Source organism: Chiloscyllium plagiosum, unplaced genomic scaffold (assembly GCF_037043375.1).
Source record: "Chiloscyllium plagiosum isolate Xiang-an unplaced genomic scaffold, Cpla_swu_hap1 HiC_scaffold_53X, whole genome shotgun sequence".
Taxonomy (NCBI): domain Eukaryota; kingdom Metazoa; phylum Chordata; class Chondrichthyes; order Orectolobiformes; family Hemiscylliidae; genus Chiloscyllium; species Chiloscyllium plagiosum.
Window position 1 is genome coordinate 6,932,661 of NW_028270191.1, and position 19,040 is coordinate 6,951,700.

General features: G+C 44.5%; 1 protein-coding gene and 1 long non-coding RNA gene across 3 annotated transcripts in view; one reads left to right on the top strand and one right to left on the bottom strand.

Annotated features, from left to right (window-relative positions):
- The window catches only part of LOC122543399 (nuclear receptor subfamily 4 group A member 1-like), a 59,620-nt gene that overhangs the window by 38,338 nt on the left and 2,242 nt on the right, over positions 1 to 19,040 (bottom strand). The gene's annotated exons all lie outside the window — the stretch shown is intronic.
- LOC122543400 (uncharacterized) overlaps positions 17,927 to 19,040 on the top strand; it is a 54,489-nt gene continuing 53,375 nt past the window's right edge. For both annotated transcript variants that reach the window (XR_015755687.1, XR_006310013.2), the window contains exon 1: positions 17,927 to 18,101. This is a non-coding gene — a long non-coding RNA (uncharacterized LOC122543400). The remainder of the gene's footprint in view (positions 18,102 to 19,040) is intronic.

Here is a 19,040-nt window from a genome sequence, read left to right on the forward strand (position 1 = left end):
CAGCAGACATTCTAAACACACATAAGTGGCCATTTGTCATCACAGAGATATATATTTATATATATAAAATATACATCTCCGTTGTGTCCCTCCAGAAAAGTGATACCTGCTGCCATCTTGAGACTTTTTATTCATATTTATAAATGGAATAGCATTGGAAAATGTATTCATTTTTGACTGTGTCACAATGCCAAAGGATCCTATGCAAAACAGTTTAAGATTGACTGATTGATTTAATTGTTGTCACATGTACCAAGATAGAGTGAAAAATGCTGTTTTGCATGCTATACAGGCAGATCAAACTATACAAAGTGCATTAGGGTAGTAGAACGGAGTGAGAATACAGTGTTACAGCTGCAGAGAAGGTGCACCTAAGATGACAGGAACAGGACGAGACCATTTAGCTCTTGAACCTGGTTCTGCCATATTGCAGTTGGCCCATAGTCCATTTCTCTTCTTTTCTTGTAAGTGTGTATGTGTAGCTAACAGCACTTACTACACAAGCTTGCTTGACATTCACCACTGCCTGGATGGCAGCCAGCAGTGAGACATTGGCAGGGATCGAGGGATAAAACCCAGTGCAGCGGAGAGATCCAGCTTGATGCAACTCATGCCCATGGATAAAGAAGGATTGTAATTTGGAACTTTTATCTTTTTGCTTATTTATTACTGCATACTGACAAGAACTATAGTGTTGAATTTTAACTTATTTCCTTTTTTTCACTTTTTAGCTAAGACTTTGTACTTAAGATGGCACCGGAAACGGTGACATAGTACACTTTTCACTGTACTCCCGCATCCCCTGCACTTGTGTACACATGATAATAAAACCTAATTTTAATTCTCAAAAAAAAACACGACCGCTTCCCTTGTTTGGGCAATCCAACACATGCATAAATCCTGCCATCAGCAAACTTGTATGTTATTTCTCTCAGAACCTACATCTGGATAGTTAATGGTCAGCCAGCAATGATTAAACGCAATCAGATGCCGTGGGGCTGAAGCAAGCAGACACTATTGTCGGGAACACAATAGAATAGAGAGGGTGCTTTATTAGCATGTCCTGTTCTTCTGTGCTCGGAACTCCTGGAACTGCAGTGGCTTCCAGGAGATACACATGTTGCTCCAGCAACACACGCAAGTTCCCCTCCCTCTCATCCCTTGGGCCATACATGAGTACGTCAACAGCAAATGTTCAGAACAAAAAGAAAATGTGAGCCAGCAGAGGGCAAGGTCGATCAAAGCCATTTCTGACTTTTTTTTGACCAAACTATGCCAGTGTGTCTCAGTTGCTAACAGCACATTGAGGAGTTCAAGCCCAGCAGCCAACACTTCAGTATCCTTCAGAGAGTTGGTGTGAACTCGATGGGCTGAATGGCCTACTTCCACACTGTTGCGATTCTATGATTCTAAGTTCTTTCTCTCAAAGGAGGCCATATTTCCTTGCTTGAATAGGCATTAAAGAACCCTCCCTCACTAGCTCTGCTTACCTACCCCAGTGTTGGAAGAATTCCAGGAACTTAAGTAGGATCCTGACAGGACCAGGCCCATCACACTATCCTAACCTGCCTTAACTCAATTTTCCTGCCTCTCCTCACATCCCATGATCCCCTGGGGGACCGGGATGGCATCCTGACCAACTGATCCCACAAACAAGATTAGCCAATCATTTCTCTCATCGCTGTTCCCAAATTTGTCATGCAATAAAATGGCGACTGCCCTCACTAATATATGAATAGAGTCATACAGCACAGAAACAGACCTTTTGGTCCAACCAGTCCATGCCGACCATGTTCCAAAACTAAACTAGTCCCACCTGCCAGCATTTGGCCCATATCCCTCCAAACCTTTCCTATTCCTGTACTTAACCAAATATCTTTTAAACATTGTAACTGTACCCACATCCACCCCTTCCTCAGGAAGTTCATTCCACATATGGATCACACTGTGTAAAACAATTGCCTCACGTCTTTTTTAAATCTCTCTCCTATTATCTTAAAAATATGCCCATTAATCTTGAAATCCCCCACCCGAGAGAAAAGACACCTGTCATCCATCTTATCTATAACCCTCATGATTTTTTAAACCTCTATAAGGTCACCCCTCAGCCTCCTACATTCCAGTGAAAAAGGTCCCAGCCTATCTTGCCTTTCCTTCTAACTCAAAGCCTCCATTCCCTTCAAATCCTGGTAAATATCTTATGAACCCTCTTCAGCTTAATAATATCCTTCCGAGAACAGGGTGACCAGAACTGGACAGAGTTCTCAGCAATGTCCTGTATAACCTCAACATGATGTCCCAACTCCTACACTCAAAGGACTGAGTAATGATGGCAAATATGCTAAGCACCTTCTTAACCCCCCTGTCTGTATGTGATCTATATGTCACTGTACTGATACATTACTTAATGCAACTTTAAATTCAACTTATTTCACCACATATTTATACTGGGACAAGGCACAATTGAAATGCAAATCATGAGTACAGAAGTGAGAATTATACACATTGCAAATCTTATTTTCTGCTACCTCAAGTCCCTTGCCCGAGCTGACAGACCAAGGGTTGGCTTCCCAAGTCTACCTTTTCGAAATTTTGAGTGCCAATATACAGCGGGTAGCAAGCAGAGGAGCCTTGGCAAAGGCAAAGAATGAGACCACCAGATTTTGTGGAAAGAAAAACTCTTTTTACACACTATCTGACATGTGGCATCCCTTTTCCTACACCCTAATTGAGCATGGACTCAATCTTTTGCAACAAGCTCCCTCCCTCTCTCTGACATGGACTGAATGCAATGTGATTGACCCAAATTGCAGCAAACAAATGTACCAAAAAAAAGGCAAATCTTAACAACTAAGTGATAGAAACAGATATTTCACGTAAATATGCTTTTCTTTCTTCTATGCAGAGTTGACCCACGTGAGGCTGCTGGACCCTGACAGAGTGCTCAGAGGATGCTCTGACATACTGGTGGATGTTCTCACAGGCATCTTCAACATCTCCCTGAGCTGAGCCATAGTTCCAACATGCGTCAAGGCCGCTGTCATCGTCTCCGTGCCAAAGAAGTCTCCAGTGTCCTGTCTCAACGAGTACCGCCCCATTGCGCTAACACCCAGCATCATGAAGTGTTTTGAGAGGCTTGTGATGAGGAATATTAAGACCCTGCAGTTCACATCTCGTCCAAACTGCTTAACAGATGATGCCATTCCCAACACCCTCAAGCTGGCCCTCACCCACCTGGAGAAGAAGGACCCCCATGTCAGACTACTGTTCATAGACTTCAGTTCTGCATTTAACACTATCGTTCCTCAGCACCTGGTTGGAAAGCTGAGTCTGCTGGGCCCAAATACCACCCTTTGTAACTGGATCCTGGACTTCCTGACTGGGAGACCTCAGTTAGTCTGGATTGGGAACAGCATCTCCAACACCATTACACTGAGCACGAGGGCCCCCAGGGCTGTGTGCTCAGTCCACTGCTGCTCACCCTGCTGAGACACAACTGTGCAGCAACGCACAGGTCGAATCACATCATCAAGTTCGCTGATAATATGACTGCAGTGGGTCTCATCAGCACGACCAATGAGTCAGCATATAGAGAGGAGCTGCAACGGCTAACAGACTGGTGCAGAGCCATCAAACGGTCTCTGAATGTGGACAAGATGAAAGAGATGGTTGTTGACTTCAGGAGGGCACCAAGCGACCATTCTCCACTGGACATCAATGGCTCCCCCATGGAGATCGTGAAGAGCACCAAATTTCTTGGCATCCACCTGGCGGAGAATCTCATCTGGACCCTCAACACCAGCTCCATCGACAAGAAAGCCCAGCAGTGTCGCTACTTTCTGTGTAGGTTGAGGAAAGCCCACCTCCCACCCCCATCCTCACCACATTCTACAGAGGGTTTATTGAGAGTACCCTGAGCTGCAGCATCTCTGCCTGGTTTTGGAATTGCACTGTCTTGGATTGTAATTCCCTACAATGGATAGTGAATACAGCTGAGAGGACCATCGGGGTCTCTCTTCCCTCCATTACAGACACTTAGACCACACGCTGCATCCGAAAGGCTAAGAGCATTGTGGAAGACCCCACACACTCCTCACTCAAACTCTTCTCCCTCCTGCCATCTGGCAGAAGATACCGGAGTGTTTGGTCTCTCACAGCCAGACTGTGCAACAGTTTCTTCCCCCAAGCCATCAGGTTCCTTAACACTATATAATCAGACTCTATTCCACCTGAAACTCTTGCCACAACTTTGAATTGCTGCTAGAACAATATTTTACTAATTATCATTCTTTTATTACACTGTAATTTGTACACCACTGTGCCTATTGTCTTGAAGTGTCAGAAATCACTGTGCTGTCTTGTGTGTTTTGCACTTCTTATGCACTTTATGCCACCTTGTGTCCGATCGTGTAGTTTGTGCTATCCATGTAGCACCTTATTCCTGGAGGAACACTGTCTTGTTTTTACTGTATCAGTTGTATATGGTAGAAATGACAAATAAAGCTACTCTTGACTCTTCTTCTCCTGCCAGTGAAGTGAAAGAGTGGCTTGACTATATTTAGCAAAACATTAAAGAACTGTTAGTCATAAGAAATCTGTCATTAAATCAGTTCAGTTACTTCACGGATGGGCACATTGGAATTACAAAGTGGGATTTGGCAGGTATTTATATGCATTTTGCTGGAGGGCCACCTGGTGGTGAGCTCTTGCAAACACATTTTGGCAGGGAATTTCCCTAATTGTGTGGCCCTGCCACCATCTGAAAGCCACATGAATAAAAAAATATAGCTGTATCTGGTTAACGGGGCATGTTTGCTCCAAATGTTTCAGGTTCTACCACGGTGTTTGACAACAGAAATAGCCTCACCTTTGACCCAGAATTCATTGTGAAATGTAACCTCAACTGTTAGCGCACTTGCCACATGTGCCTCAGTCGCTGCTTAACTCTGAAGCTCTTGGTGGTAAATATTCTGGCAGCAGACCACATTTGTTGAACCCAACACTGCACCAATGGTCAGTACCTCCCCAGAAACATTCTGCCAACAGGTTCGCCATCTGGTTCCCCTTGCAGCCTTAAGATCTCACCATTATCCTTGCAATTTCCTGCACTTTTTTCCCCTTTTTCTTGTAGATCAGCGCAAGTTTTTATTCCATTTCACAAACGCAAAGGCTATTATGTCTTTCTTCAGTGGAAGATACTTTCAACAAAAATACACAAAGCCAAAAATGGAGATGATTTAGGTAACTCGGTGGGAAGGGGGCTCCTGTGGGCAGTAGGAAAAGTAAACAGTTAATGTTTTATAGCATCAACAACCAAAGTATCACCCTGGATGAGTACAAAGGGATGTGAATAGTCTGGCCTCCAAAATAAAAGGTAGGCATCCTGTACTGACACATACTAAATCTCTTCTATCTAAAAAAAGCCAGACTGCAAGGACTGTGCGCTTAGTGAAACGTTCAATAGCGAACAAGTTACTAGATAGACAGAAACAGCAGGGAGTCATTAGCAGTGAGTGGGTTTTTACTGTGGTTTCTTAGAATATGTCACTCTGACTCTGAGTCACAGTCACTTGCAGTACAGCCTATTTGGCCACATCAAGTACATCTGGGCTCTGTGCAGAGCAATGCAGTCAGTCCCACTCTCCCTGCCTCATTCCCCCAGTAATGATCTTGATTATGTAAAAGGTAGCATGGTGGCTCAGTAGTTAGTACGGTTGCCTTCCAGTGCCAGGGATCTGGATTTGATTCCACCTTTGTGCAACTGTTTGTGTGGAGTTTGCACATTCTTCTTGTGTCTGTGTGGGTTTCCTCCTATAGCTCCAAAGGTGTCCATGTTAGGTGGATTGGCCATGACAAATGTGGGGTTACAGGTATAGGGTCTGGTTGGGATGCTCTTTGGAGGGTCAGTGTGGACTTGTTGGGCTGAATGGCCTGCTTCTACACTGTAGGGGCTCTACACTCTTTTGAGGAAGGGTCACTGGACCAGAAACGTTAACTTCAATTTCTCTTCACAGATGCTGCCAGACCTGCTGAGCTTTTCCAGCAACTTCTGTTTTTGTTAGGGATTCTATGCTCCTTTTCCACTGGTTTGCAGCTTTCATCATGAAGCTGTTTACATGGGGTCTTACTACACCATGGTCACATCACTGCCTCTCTTCTTTGTGTTGTCCCTGGGTTGAAATGAAAGCTTTCCACTGTAGTTCATTCATTTTCCAAAGCTTCAAAAAGCATTTTTTTCAATTCATTCACAGGATGTAGGCACTACTGGCTAGACCAATATCCACTGTCCATCTCGAATTGCCCTTGAACTGAATAGTTTGTATAACCATTTCAGGGGCAGTTAAGAAGTAAACACATCCCTGTAGGGTCTGGAATCACAGGAAGGCCAGACAAGGCAAGGACAGCAGATTTCCTTTCCTGAAGGGCATTAGTGAACCAGATGGGTTTTACAAAAATCATCAGTCGTTACAATTAAGCTAACTCTGAACTCTAGACATTCCAAATTCAAATTTCACATTTCTGCGGTGTGAAACCAGGATTTAAACCATTAACCTACTAGTTTAGACAACTAGCCCAGCAATAATGCCACCAGTCTGGGACTACTTATATTGTCCTAAGCCTTCCCTTCCACTTGCAATCAACTGGCTTCTGCTTTAGCTTTACCCAGTTCCACAGTTGTAGTCTCAACGGACTCTGACCTTTCCTTCAGGTAAGGAGAAAACAAACTACAAAGGAAAACGACAGGGTAGGAGGGGGCAGCTACACTTATGCAAATCTAGAATAATATTTCTGAATTGGGTGGCTTGTGCATAAGATCGGTAGTTTTGCCCTCACTTGGTGGCTGAAGGCAACCTGAATATTGGCTGAAGGTGGGACGATGCTGAGCCACGATGCCCGCCACTGTTGAATTTCCCACAAATAGTCACGTTGTGAGGAGTGCCCACCTGGATATGATATTGGTGTGGTCAACCGAAGGTCAGCTGAACCAGTCACCAGGAAGAGTCAGCTCCTCATTGCAGGGAGGTGGTAAATACAGACAAACCAGTGTATGTAACGAGACTATGTGCCAACCTGCTTATCAACACTACAAATGCAGTTTCTCAAAGTCTTTCCGTGCTCCCACAATCGCTGCTGGAGTTGAGTCTGGAAAATGGTACCACACTTCCAGCCCACTTTGAATGCAGACCAATGTGACATCTGCCACTGAATATCACCATAGTTACCTTTACTAGGTCACTCCTCGCCACGCCAACAACAAGCTGAAAGGGTAAAAAAACCTGCACTGAGACTGGCTGGAGCCATGTCAGTAAAAGGGGTTAGAAAACAATGTTAATTTGAGCCAGAGGACTGAAAAGAGTTAAAGCACATTCAGATGTCCTTTACTCACCAACCTTGGCTGAAGCTCATAAATAAATGTTCTATAGACACTTACAGAGAATGTTCTAGATCTTTAATGAAGAGAGATGACTTGTGTAACTCTGCATTCCTCCAATTCTGGCCTCGTATGCAGCTCTGATTTTAATCACTGCTCCATAAGCTGCCATATTTTCAGCTGTGTTCAAGCTTCGAGCTCCTTCTGTAAATTCCCCGGCTCTCTCCTCCTTTAAGACACTGTTGAAAATGGACCTGTTTGGCCTACCCTTTGGTTAGTTGCCCTAACATTTCCTTATGTGTAAAACCTTGCGTGATAATTGTGATTATGTTCATTATATAGGGAGTAGATAAGACAAGGGGGGGGGGTTGTTTCCACTGGTGGGTGAAACTAGAACTAGGGGGCATAGCCTCATATTAAGGGGGAACAGATTTAAGACTGCATTTAGGAGGAACTTCTTCACCCAAAGGGTTTTGAATCTGTGACCCATTCCCTGCCCAATGAAGCAGTTGAGACTACTCGGCTGAATGATTTTAAGGCAAAGATAGATTTTTAAACAGTAGAGGAATTAAGGGTAGTAGTTAATGGGCAAGTAAGTGGAGCTGAGTCCATGAAAAGATCAGCCATGATCTTATTGAATGGCAGAGCAGGCTTGGTGGGCCAGATGGCCTACTCCTGCTCCTGTTTCTTATATTATGTTAAAGGTGCAATGTAACTGTGTGCCGTTTTTTTTTTCAGCATGTACACCAATGGCTGGTTCATTTGCTTTTTGGCTTGGCCTAGGTTATGTAGGTGGGGAGGGGTCACTAAAATGCTGGTCGACCACCTCAGCCCTCTTATCCAAATCTTTTTGGGTTTTGCAGGTGGCTTGATCTTCCCGCTGTATCCAGGCTAAGGACTGTCACTTAATATTCATTGGTTTGCTACATTCCTTCATAACACTTTATTCCTGGAGTGTGACTCAAACCCAGGGCCTTCCAACTCTGAGCCAGGAAAGCTACACTCCAGCTGATCCTCATACATATCAGCATGTTGTGCCAGTTACAGATTCATTACCTTAGGCACAGCCGCAAAGTTCACCAGGAGGGCTGTACAGAGCAAAAGGACACAGTCAGGCAGAGGAGTTTGCTGAATTCTGGGCTGGTCCTACATAAGCCCAGTTAGCCAAGGGTCAGTTAGCCCTAAACTGTTCTGACTCATGGCTAAAGTGGCAAAGAGTTTTGAGCAGATTTCGAACCTGTAGATTTTTAGCTTCCATTCTATAAATGGGTTGTGGGATGGGTTAGGGGTGGTGGTGGCAAAGGGATTGGTACTGTCAAGAAAAAAGGACAATTAAGAAATGGAAATCCCTCTTGTCACTCAAGATTATGCAATGAGGATGGTTCAAGTATTGGGCCTGTGAGATTCTGTTATGGGTGCCAAACAATCTTTTAAAGATGATTTTGAAAAGGGGACTAATTGTTTCTGCTGGTGTATTGGCCCTGGGGGAGGAGCATTTACAGTCTAAAAACTCTCTGGGGGAGGCAATGGTTTAGTGCTGGAATATTAACCCAGGGACCCAGGTCATATTCTGGGGAGCCTGGGTTTGAATCCCACCACAGCAGATGGTGGAATTTGAGTTCAATAGAAAAAACATTTGGAATTAAGAGTCTAGTGATGACCATGAATCCATTGTCAGGAAAAACCCATCTGGCTCACTAACGTCTTTCAGGGAAGGAAACTGCCATTCTTACCTGGTCTGGCCGACATAAACAAAGCTTTTCACTGTACTTAGGTACATGTAACAATAAATAAACAAACATGTCAAGGATAGTAGTGGGAAGTTGCGTGTGGAGGCTGAAGAGATTGGGGAGACACTGAATGAATACTTTTCGTCAGTATTCAATCAGGAACAGGACATTGTTGTCAATGTGAGTACTGAGTCACAATTAAGTAGAATGGATGGCTTTGAGGTATGTAGAGAAGAGGTGTTGGAAATTCTGGAAAGGGTGAAAATAGATACGTCCCCTGGGCCTGATGGCATTTATCCTAGGATTCTCTGGGAAGCAAGGGAAGAGATTGCAGAGCCATTGGCCTTGATTTTTATGTCCTCGTTGTCTACAGGAGTAGTGCCAGAAGATTGGAGGCTAGCAAATGTGGTTCCCTTGTTCAAGAAGGGGAGTAGGGATAACCCTAGTAACTATAGGCCGGTGAGTCTCACTTCTGTTGTGGGAAATATCTTAGAGAGAATTGTAAGGGATAGGATTTATGAACATCTGGATAGGAATAATGTGATCAAGGATAGTCAGCATGGTTTTGTGAAGGGCAGGTCGTGCCTCACAAACCTTATTGAATTCTTTGAGAAGGTGACTAAGGAGGTGGACGAGGGGAAAGCAGTAGATGTGGTGTATATGGATTTTAGTAAGGCATTTGATAAGGTTCCCCATGGTAGACTACTGCAAAAAATACGGAGGTATGGCATTGAGGGTGAGTTGGAGGTTTGGATTAGGAGTTGGCTGGCTGGAAGAAGACAGAGGGTAGTAATTGATAGCAAATGTTCATCTTAGAGTGCCGTCACTAGTGGTGTTCCGCAAGGATCTGTTTTGGGACCATTGCTGTTTGTCATTTTTATAAATGACCTGGAGGAGGGGTTAGAAGGTTGGGTGAGTAAGTTTGCGGATGATACGAAAGTCGGAGGAGTTGTAGACAGTGAGGAAGGATGTGGCAGGTTACAGCGGGATATAGATAAGCTGCAGAACTGGGCAGAAAGGTGGCAAATGGAGTTCAATGTAGCTAAGTGTGAGGTGATTCACTTTGGTAAGTGTAATAAAAAGATGGGGTACTGGGCTAACGGTTGGATACTTGGTAGTGTGGATGAGCAGAGGGATCTTGGTGTCCATGTACACAAATCTTTGAAAGTTGCCACCCAGGTAAATAGTGCGGTGAAGAAGGCATATGGCGTACTGGCTTTTATTGGTAGAGGTTCCGGAGTACTGAGGTCATGTTGCAGTTGTATAGGACTCTGGTGCGGCCACATCTGGAGTATTGTGTGCAGTTTTGGTCGCCATACTATAGGAAGGATGTGGAGGCACTGGAACGGGTGCAGAGGAGGTTTACCAGGATGTTGCCTGGTATGGTAGAAAGATCGTATGAGGAAAGGCTGAGGCACTTGGGGTTGTTTTCATTGGAGAAAAGAAGGTTTAGGGGTGACTTGATAGAGGTGTATAAGATGATTAGGGGTTTAGATAGGGTCGACAGTGAGAATCTTTTTCCACGTATGGAGTCGTGTATTACAAGGGGGCATAGCTTTAAATTAAGGGGGGGTAGGTATAGGACAGATGTTAGGGGTAGGTTCTTTACTCAGCGAGTCGTGAGTTCATGGAATGCCCTGCCAGTAGCAGTGGTGGACTCTCCCTCATTATGGGCATTTAAGCGGGCATTGGATAGGCATATGGAGGATAGTGGGCTAGTGTAGGTTAGGTGGGCTTGGATCGGCGCAACATCGAGGGCCGAAGGGCCTGTACTGCGCTGTATTCTTCTATGTTCTATGTTCTATGTGACTCCAGAGCCACAGCAATGCGATTGATTCTTAACTGGGTAATTAGGGATGGGCAATAAATGCTGGCCTAGCCAGAGGTGCCCACATCCCATGAATGAATAAAACAATTACCTTTAATTGACCTCAAAATGTACCAAATGCAACTTTAATGTGGTTTGAAAGAGTCACGGTAGCACTTTTACAACATGTGGCATACCCCTCCTCTCTTTATTACCAAAGTGTGACTTGGTATCTCAACACTGTTTTCTTTTTTAAAAAGCTCCTTAAGTTACAGGCCAGAGATGTCCACAGCCCTAGCCTGAGCATCTGGACTGATCTCAGTCCAGGGGATGCATGGGTGGAGGTCAAGATGGCTTAGAGTCAGTTCCATGACAATTAGACTGGGCAATGAATGAGGGTGGAAAACCCCCAAAATCAGGATTTCTGCTTTTGGCTGAGAATCCAAACAGCTGGAAAATCCATGTGTGTGTGGACAATGTCAATTGTAACACTGCTGTGACGGCTCTTGTGGTGCAATATCATGGTGATGTATCCTTTTTTGATACCTATGCTCATCCATGAGGAATGTCCCAGAACTCAGGAAACCATAGTCCAGTAAGGGCCATCAACTTTCAGGAGGAAAGGGAAGGCTTATGTATGGCACAGGAATTTGGCACAATTCAAAATGAAGGGTTGCACCCAGTGGTGCAGCAGGACATTAGCCTTGGTCGTGAACTCACATGTAGCTGGACTGGAGAGGAGCTAAATAGTTCCCTTCTATATTGAACCAGAATTAGAAAGAGCCGATATTCCACATCATAGGAACAGGCCATTCAGCCCCCACAGCAACACCTCATCTGATCTAATGCTATCAAAATATCCTGCTCCTGCTTTCTCCCACATGTTCATCCATCTTCCCCCTCAAATGCATCTATGCTATTGCCACAAGGCAATGTTGAGGGGAATGAGTTCCATATTTTAACTATTTTTCACATGAAGATATTCCACCTGAATTCCCTACTGGACTCAATAATGGCCATCTTATATTAATGTCTCTCAGCTCTGGACACCCCTTCCCAGCTCCCACAACTGGAAACATTTCCTCCATATCTGCCTTCTCTAACCCTTTCCAAATCTCAAAAGGTTGTTATAAGGTTGCTCTTCAGTCTTCTACAGCCTGCTCAGTCTTTCCTGGCCGGCAGAACTGTTCTTGTACCTTGTCTCAATTGTTTTTGATATCTTCTCCAGCAACTCCTCACACTTTTGTTGTAAAACATGGAAACCTAAAAACGTGGAAAGCTGTTCACAAGTCTCCCTTGTTGCATGATTTTGTCTCTTACTTTCAGAGCTTCCACCCCTCTGAGAATGTGGCAGTTTTGCCTGATATTTTATTCGATAACTCAGTGACTCCTTGTCAGTTTACTTCAAAGAGACATATTCATTGCTTAGTAAACTGGGTGTTGAGATACTTGTGGTTAAAGTCGAGTCAACAGCAACCTGGGTGTTATCAATGACAAACTAACACCTACCAGTCTGTACAAAAATAGGTCAGAAAAAAGCATCATCACATCCTGTCCTGAGTATAATATATCATAAGACCGTGGAATACTTTCGGCACCTAGGGGCATCGTCAATAAGACACACCTGGGTCAGCTAAAAATGGACAGAGATACTGAGTCTGTCCCACTTCAAGCAATTCAGCTGTAAATGCAGGAAGAATAACGTGGACACTGGAAATTCAGCTGTAAAACCTACTGAACTATATTCAGGGTGAAATGCTTCGTAGACCAGAGATGAAACGCACCATGAAAATGTAACAGTGCAATTTAAGGTCAATTGAAAACAGAAAATGCTGCAAATACTTGGCAGGTCTGGCTGCATTCGTGAAGAAAGAAACAGAGTTAACACTTCAGGGTCACTGGCTGTTTACTGGAACCCTTCATCGACTTGAAGCATTAACTTGTGTTTCTCTCCAGGTGCTGCCAGACTTGCTGATTACTTTCTGTTTTTGCTTTAAACTTCCAGTACCAGAACTACTTAAAGTACTGGCGTACAACAATGAAACACTAATGTGACACAGCTCAGTTTCAATATAAATCATTTATATTATAATAACAAAGTAAAATCAACATTAGAATCTCATTGTTGGGTTCCCTAAAAAGTTATAGTTACTTCAATAACAGTAACTTGCTTACACATAGCGCCCTTCACACAGTAAAACATCTCACAGTAGCGATTATCAGACAAAATTTGACATGAAATCACACATAAGACAGCATTTTAAGCAAAGGGACCAAATAGTTGGTTAAAGAGGCAGATCTCCTCCATATCTGCCTTCTCTAGCCCTTTGCTGAAAATGTGTTGCTGGAAAAGTGCAGCAGGAGAAGGAGCATCCAAGGAGCAGGAGAATCGACGTTTCGAGCATGAGCCCTTCTCTAGCACTTTCCAAATCTCAAAGATTGTTATAAGGAGTAGAGCTAGGTGGCACGGTGGCTCAGTGGTTAGCACTGCTGCTTCACAGTGCCAGGGATCCAGATTTGATTCAACCCTCGGGTGACTGCCTGTGTGGAGTTCGCACATTCTCCCTGTGTCTGCTTGGATTTCCTCCAGATGATCTGGCTTCCTCTCAGTCCAAAGCTGTGCAGGTTAGGTGCAAAATTGGAAAGTGCTGGAAAAGCTAAGTAGGTCTGGTAGCAACTGTGATGAAGAGCCACTCAACCCGAAACATTAACTCTGATTTCTCTCCACAGACGCTGCCAGACAAAAGCTACTGAGCTTTTTCAGCAATTTCTATTTTGCTCTCAGATTTACAGCATCCACAGTTCTTTCGGATTTTATGCAGGTTAGGTGGATTGGCCATGCTAAACTGCACATAGTATCCAAGGTTGCCTGGGCTGGGTGGATTAGCCATGGGATGCAGGGCTGGGGTAAGTCTGGGTGGGTCAGTGTGGACTCAATGGGCCAAATGACTGGCTTCTAGACTGTAGGGGTTTTAGGTGGAGAGGCAGAGAAGTTGAGGGAGGGAGTCCCAGAGTTCAAGGCTTCTGCAATTGAAGGCACAGAGCAATTAAAATCAGCCCATCTCCATTTGGTTCCACTGATCTCATAGACATTGACGAAGCATGTTAAAATTGAGCTGATCAACAGAACCATGTTAAGAAAGAACCATGACACAAAACTCCCTTCTGTAGCTGGGGTGTACTGAGGGCAGCTGATCACTTTTCACTTTTTGCTCTTGGCTTCTTTCACCTCAGCCAAAACTTGCTTAATCCAGGTTTGTATTTCGTTTAATTCAAATTAAAAACCTGTTGGTTCTGCAAGAAATCAATACAGCAGTTAACAAAAGCAAGAGAAGTACCTTAATGGATGGCTTTATCAGGATTTTAGTGTTCTGGCTGTGACTCATCAACAACAGCAAATTGTGAGGGGGGGGGGGGGTGTAATTGGAAAACCATGAAGTAGGCACAATTGGAGTAATCACCTCTTTTATGTCTGCTCATTGTCCTGTTTCATTGGCATCAATACAGCTAAAGGAGAAAGTGAGGTCTGCAGATGCTGGAGATCAGAGCTGAAAATGTGTTGCTGGAAAAGCGCAGCAGGTCAGGCAGCATCCAGGGAACAGGAGAATCGACGTTTCGGGCATAAGCCCTTCTTCAGGAATCGCTGAAAATGTGTTGCTGGAAAAGCGCAGCAGGTCAGGCAGCATCCAGGGAACAGGAGAATCGATGTTTCGGGCATAAGCCCTTCTTCAGGAATGCTGAAAAAGGGCTTATGCCCGAAACGTCGATTCTCCTGTTCCCTGGATGCTGCCTGACCTGCTGCGCTTTTCCAGCAACACATTTTCAGCATCAATATAGCTAAATCCCATTTAACAGTCAGTAAAATCTGATTACATTTTGTGCCCCCTGCCCATCTCTCCTGCGGCATGTTGAACATGCGCAGTAGCCAAACTTGCTCCAATAATTCACTACAATTCTCAGCTCAAGTCCACCTTCCACATCTGACGTTCTCCACAACAGGTTGGCCATCAATGTTAGTAAGGGCCTGGTGTGGTGAGAGGGTGAGGTGGATTTGTACAAGCCAATGTTAATGTTGATCTCTCTTTCGCTAGGCACCGTCTCTGTGGCTCTAGCACTGTATTCTGCACTCTGTTCTGCTGCCCTGATGCACTTTGCATGCTACGATCTGTCTGTATAGCATGCAAAACAACACTTCGGTTTGTGACAATAATAAGTCACAATAAATCATTTTATAATACCTTCATATGTGAGGCAGCATGTTGCCTCAGTGGTTAGCACTGCTGCCTCATAGCACCAGGGATCCAGGTTTGATTCCACCCTCTGGTAAATGTCTACACGGAGTTTGCACATTCTCTGTATCAGTGTGGTTTCCCCTGGATGCTTCAGTTTCCTCCCATGCAAAACTGCCCATAGTGTCCAGGGATGTGTAGGTTAGGGCGGATTGGTCATGCTAAATTGCTCATAGTGTAGGTTAGGGTGGATTGGCCATGCTAAAAATTGTCCCATAATGCCCAGGGATGTGTAGGTTAGTGTGGATTGGCCATACTAAATTGTCTCATAGTGTCGAGGGATGTGCAGGCTTAAGTGGGTTAGACATGGAAGATCCCCAGGATTGGGTGGGATGCTCTTCAGAGGATTGGTGATGAGCTGAATAGCCTGCATCCACACTGTAGGAATTCCATGACAAGAATCCTCTACATTGGAGTCCATTTATATTTTCTGCCCACACCATGATGGAGACAGAGTCAGAGAGTCATAGAGATGTACAGCATGGAAACAGACCCTTCGGTCCAACCCATCCATGCCAGCCAGATATCCCAACCCAATCTAGTCCCACCTGCCAGCACCCGGCCCATATCCTTCAAAACCTTTCCTATTCATATACCTGTCCAAATGCCTTTTAAATGTTGCAATTGTACCAGCCTCCATCACTTCCTCTGGTAGCTCATTCCATACACGTACCACCCTCTGTGTGAAAAAGTTGCCCCTTAGGTCCCTTTTATATCTTTCCCCTCTCACCCTAAACCTATGCCCTTTAGTTCTGGACTCCCCACCCCAAGGAAAAGATTTGTCTATTTATCCTATCCATGCCCCTCATAGTTTTGTAAACCTCTATAAGGTCACCCCTCAGCCTCCGACGCTCCAGCCCTCGCCTGTTCAGCCTCTCCCAAAAGCTCAAATCCTCCAACCCTGGCAACATCCTTGTAAATCTTTTCTGAACCCTTTCAAGTTTCACAACATCTTTCCAATAGGAAGGAGACCAGAATTGCACACAATATTCCAACAGTGGCCTAACCAATGACCTGTACAGCCGCAACATGACCTCCCAACTCCTGTACTCAATACTCTGACCAATAAAAGCAAGCATACCAATTGCCTTCTTCACTATCCTATACCTGAATTCCACTTTCAAGGAGCTATGAACCTGCACTCCAAAATCTCTTTGTTCAGCAACACTCCCTAGGACCTTACCATTAAGTGTATAAGTCCTGCTAAGATTTGCTTTCCCAAAATGCAACACCTCGCATTTATCTGAATTAAACTCCATCTGCCACTTCTTGGCCCATTGGCCCATCTGGTCCAGATCCTGTTGTAATCTGAGGTAACCTTCTTTGCTGTGCACTATACCTCCAATTTTGGTGTCATCTGCAAACTTACTAACTGTACCTCTCATGCTCGCATCCAAGTCATTTATGTAAATGACAAATAGTAGTGGGCCCAGCACCGATCCTTGTGCCACTCCACTGGTCACAGGCCTCCAGTCTGAAAAACAACCTTCCACCACCACCCTCTGTCTTCTACCTTTGAGCCAGTTCTGTATCCAAATGGCTAGTTCTCCCTGTACTCCATGAGATCTAACCTTGCTAATCAGTCTCCCATGGGGAACCCTGTCAAACACCTTAGTGAAGTCCATATGGATCACATCTACCACCCTGCCCTCATCAATCCTCTTTGTTACTTCTTCAAAAAACTCAATCAAGTTTGTGAGACATGATTTCCCATGCACAAAGCCATGTTGACCATCCCTAATCAGTCCTTGTCTTTCCAAATACATGTACATCCTGTCCCTCAGGATTCCCTCCAACAACTTGCCCACCAGCGACGTCAGACTCACCGGTCTATAGTTCCCTGGCTTGTCCTTACTACCCTTCAGACCGATGAAGAGCTCTCTCACTTTCAAATTCAAACCTAACTGTGATAGTTCCCGCCACCCAAATCATTTTGACTGACCAGCTTTTCAGCTCTTTCCCCTCTTTCAGACCTCTTTCTATTTTAAGATAAAAAGTTGATCAAATTGAACAAAATTAGAATTGACAATCTCTTAGGCACACTATAACAAAACCCAAAGGGAAACTTACCAATTTGAATCAAAATATCCTTTTGAGGGAGATAACTGAGCCCAACCCCTGCAGTGCCCACTGGTCACAAATCCCCTCCTTGCATTGAACAGGAGCTGAATTGGGATTTGGACCTCCTTCCAAACAGCATGAAGCCTCTGTGACAATATCACTACTGCCCTTGAAAATTTTCTGAGGCATTTTGTGGCAAGGTTAGAGATAAAAACACAGAAGTAAACCATAGTTTTTGAGGTGGTGCACCATTTTGGGTCGAGGTGAAGCATCCCCGATATGCACTCCCATTATGTGTTTTCTTGATTTCTTGCTTTCTTTTCTTTCAAATCGAGCCCGAAGCGGCAGAGGAGGTGATTTTTAAAAAAAAACTCTCGAAGCTGCTGTCGGGCATTGGAGGGGCAAGGGACAGCCGTCGTCCAGCAAAAGCTGCCAGCGGGAACAAGAGGATGCGCGAGATCAAACCTCGAACGGAAGCCCCCACCCCCTCCCTTACAGTGGCCGCTTCCATTTAGCAATTGGCGGTTCCTGTTTGGGACGCGGCACGGATTGTGGGGGGGGGGGGGGAAGCAAGGTGAGGCCGCCCGCAGCTCACCACGGTTCTCTTGGGGGGGGGGGGGTGTCTGGCGGGAGCGGGCCATCTCGGGGTTTTCCTTTCAGGCTTGAAAAGATCGGACGCGCCAGTTGTTTGACGGCGGCAACTTGCAGCAATTCCAACCCACTTGCCAGCCTTCGTGGACAGTCTGCACAACTTAATAATGTTGAATTACAACTATTTTTAGCATAGGAGCTTCTTGTGGCGCAGTGGTGGATTCTCAAATCCCACCTGTTCTGGAGATATAGTAAGTCTCTTGCATTTTTCTTCCTAACCTGATGAGTTTTGCAGTAAATCCTACCGCAAGTACACTCTGTAGGAGGCGCCTCTTATTTTTAAATGACTCGATCACGTCAGGAAAACTCATCAGAATAAATGTCACTTTTGCATGTAGGCATGATCAAAGTGGCAATGGATATCAAATTATTCACTTAAAAGACACTTGCTAATCTGCATTAGATTTACACTTGTTTCATCTGGCATTCTGCGTACCGCATACCCCGGATTTTATTTTTTCCCATTTAAGCAATTTTTCTAATCAACTTGTTCGGAAATGTTATTACAAATATTCACTTTCGCACTTATTTGGCTTATGGATACTTGTATTTTGTATAAAAGGCGAGATAAGGAGAAATGTCCTTTTTTTTACTTGTAAGTATTTATACCAGTCGGAGTAACAAACTTCCCCCACAGTCACATCCGCTAACCTAAATAAAATATTTGTTTACCTACTGTCTCAACTAATACAGAATGTATGAACTGATTTAATGCAATGTTGCAATTACAATTAGAGTCATAGAGATGTAGAGCAAGGAAACAGACCCTTCGGTCCATGCCGACCAGATATCCCAACCCAACCTAGTCCCACCTTCCAGCACCCAGCCCATATCCCTCCAAATCCTTCCTATTCATATACCCATCCTGATACCTTTTAAATCTTGTAATTGTACCAGTCTTCACCACTTCCTCTGACAGCCCATTAAACACACGCACCACCCTCTGTGTGAAAAAGTTGCCCCTTTAGGTCTCTTTCATAACTTTCCCCTCTCACCCTAAACCTATGCCCTCTAGTTCTGGACTCCCCCATCCCAGGGGGAAAAAACCTTGTCTATTTACCGTATCTATGCCCCTCATGATTTTATAAACCTCTATAAGGTCACCCCTCAGCCTCTGACGCTCCAGGGAA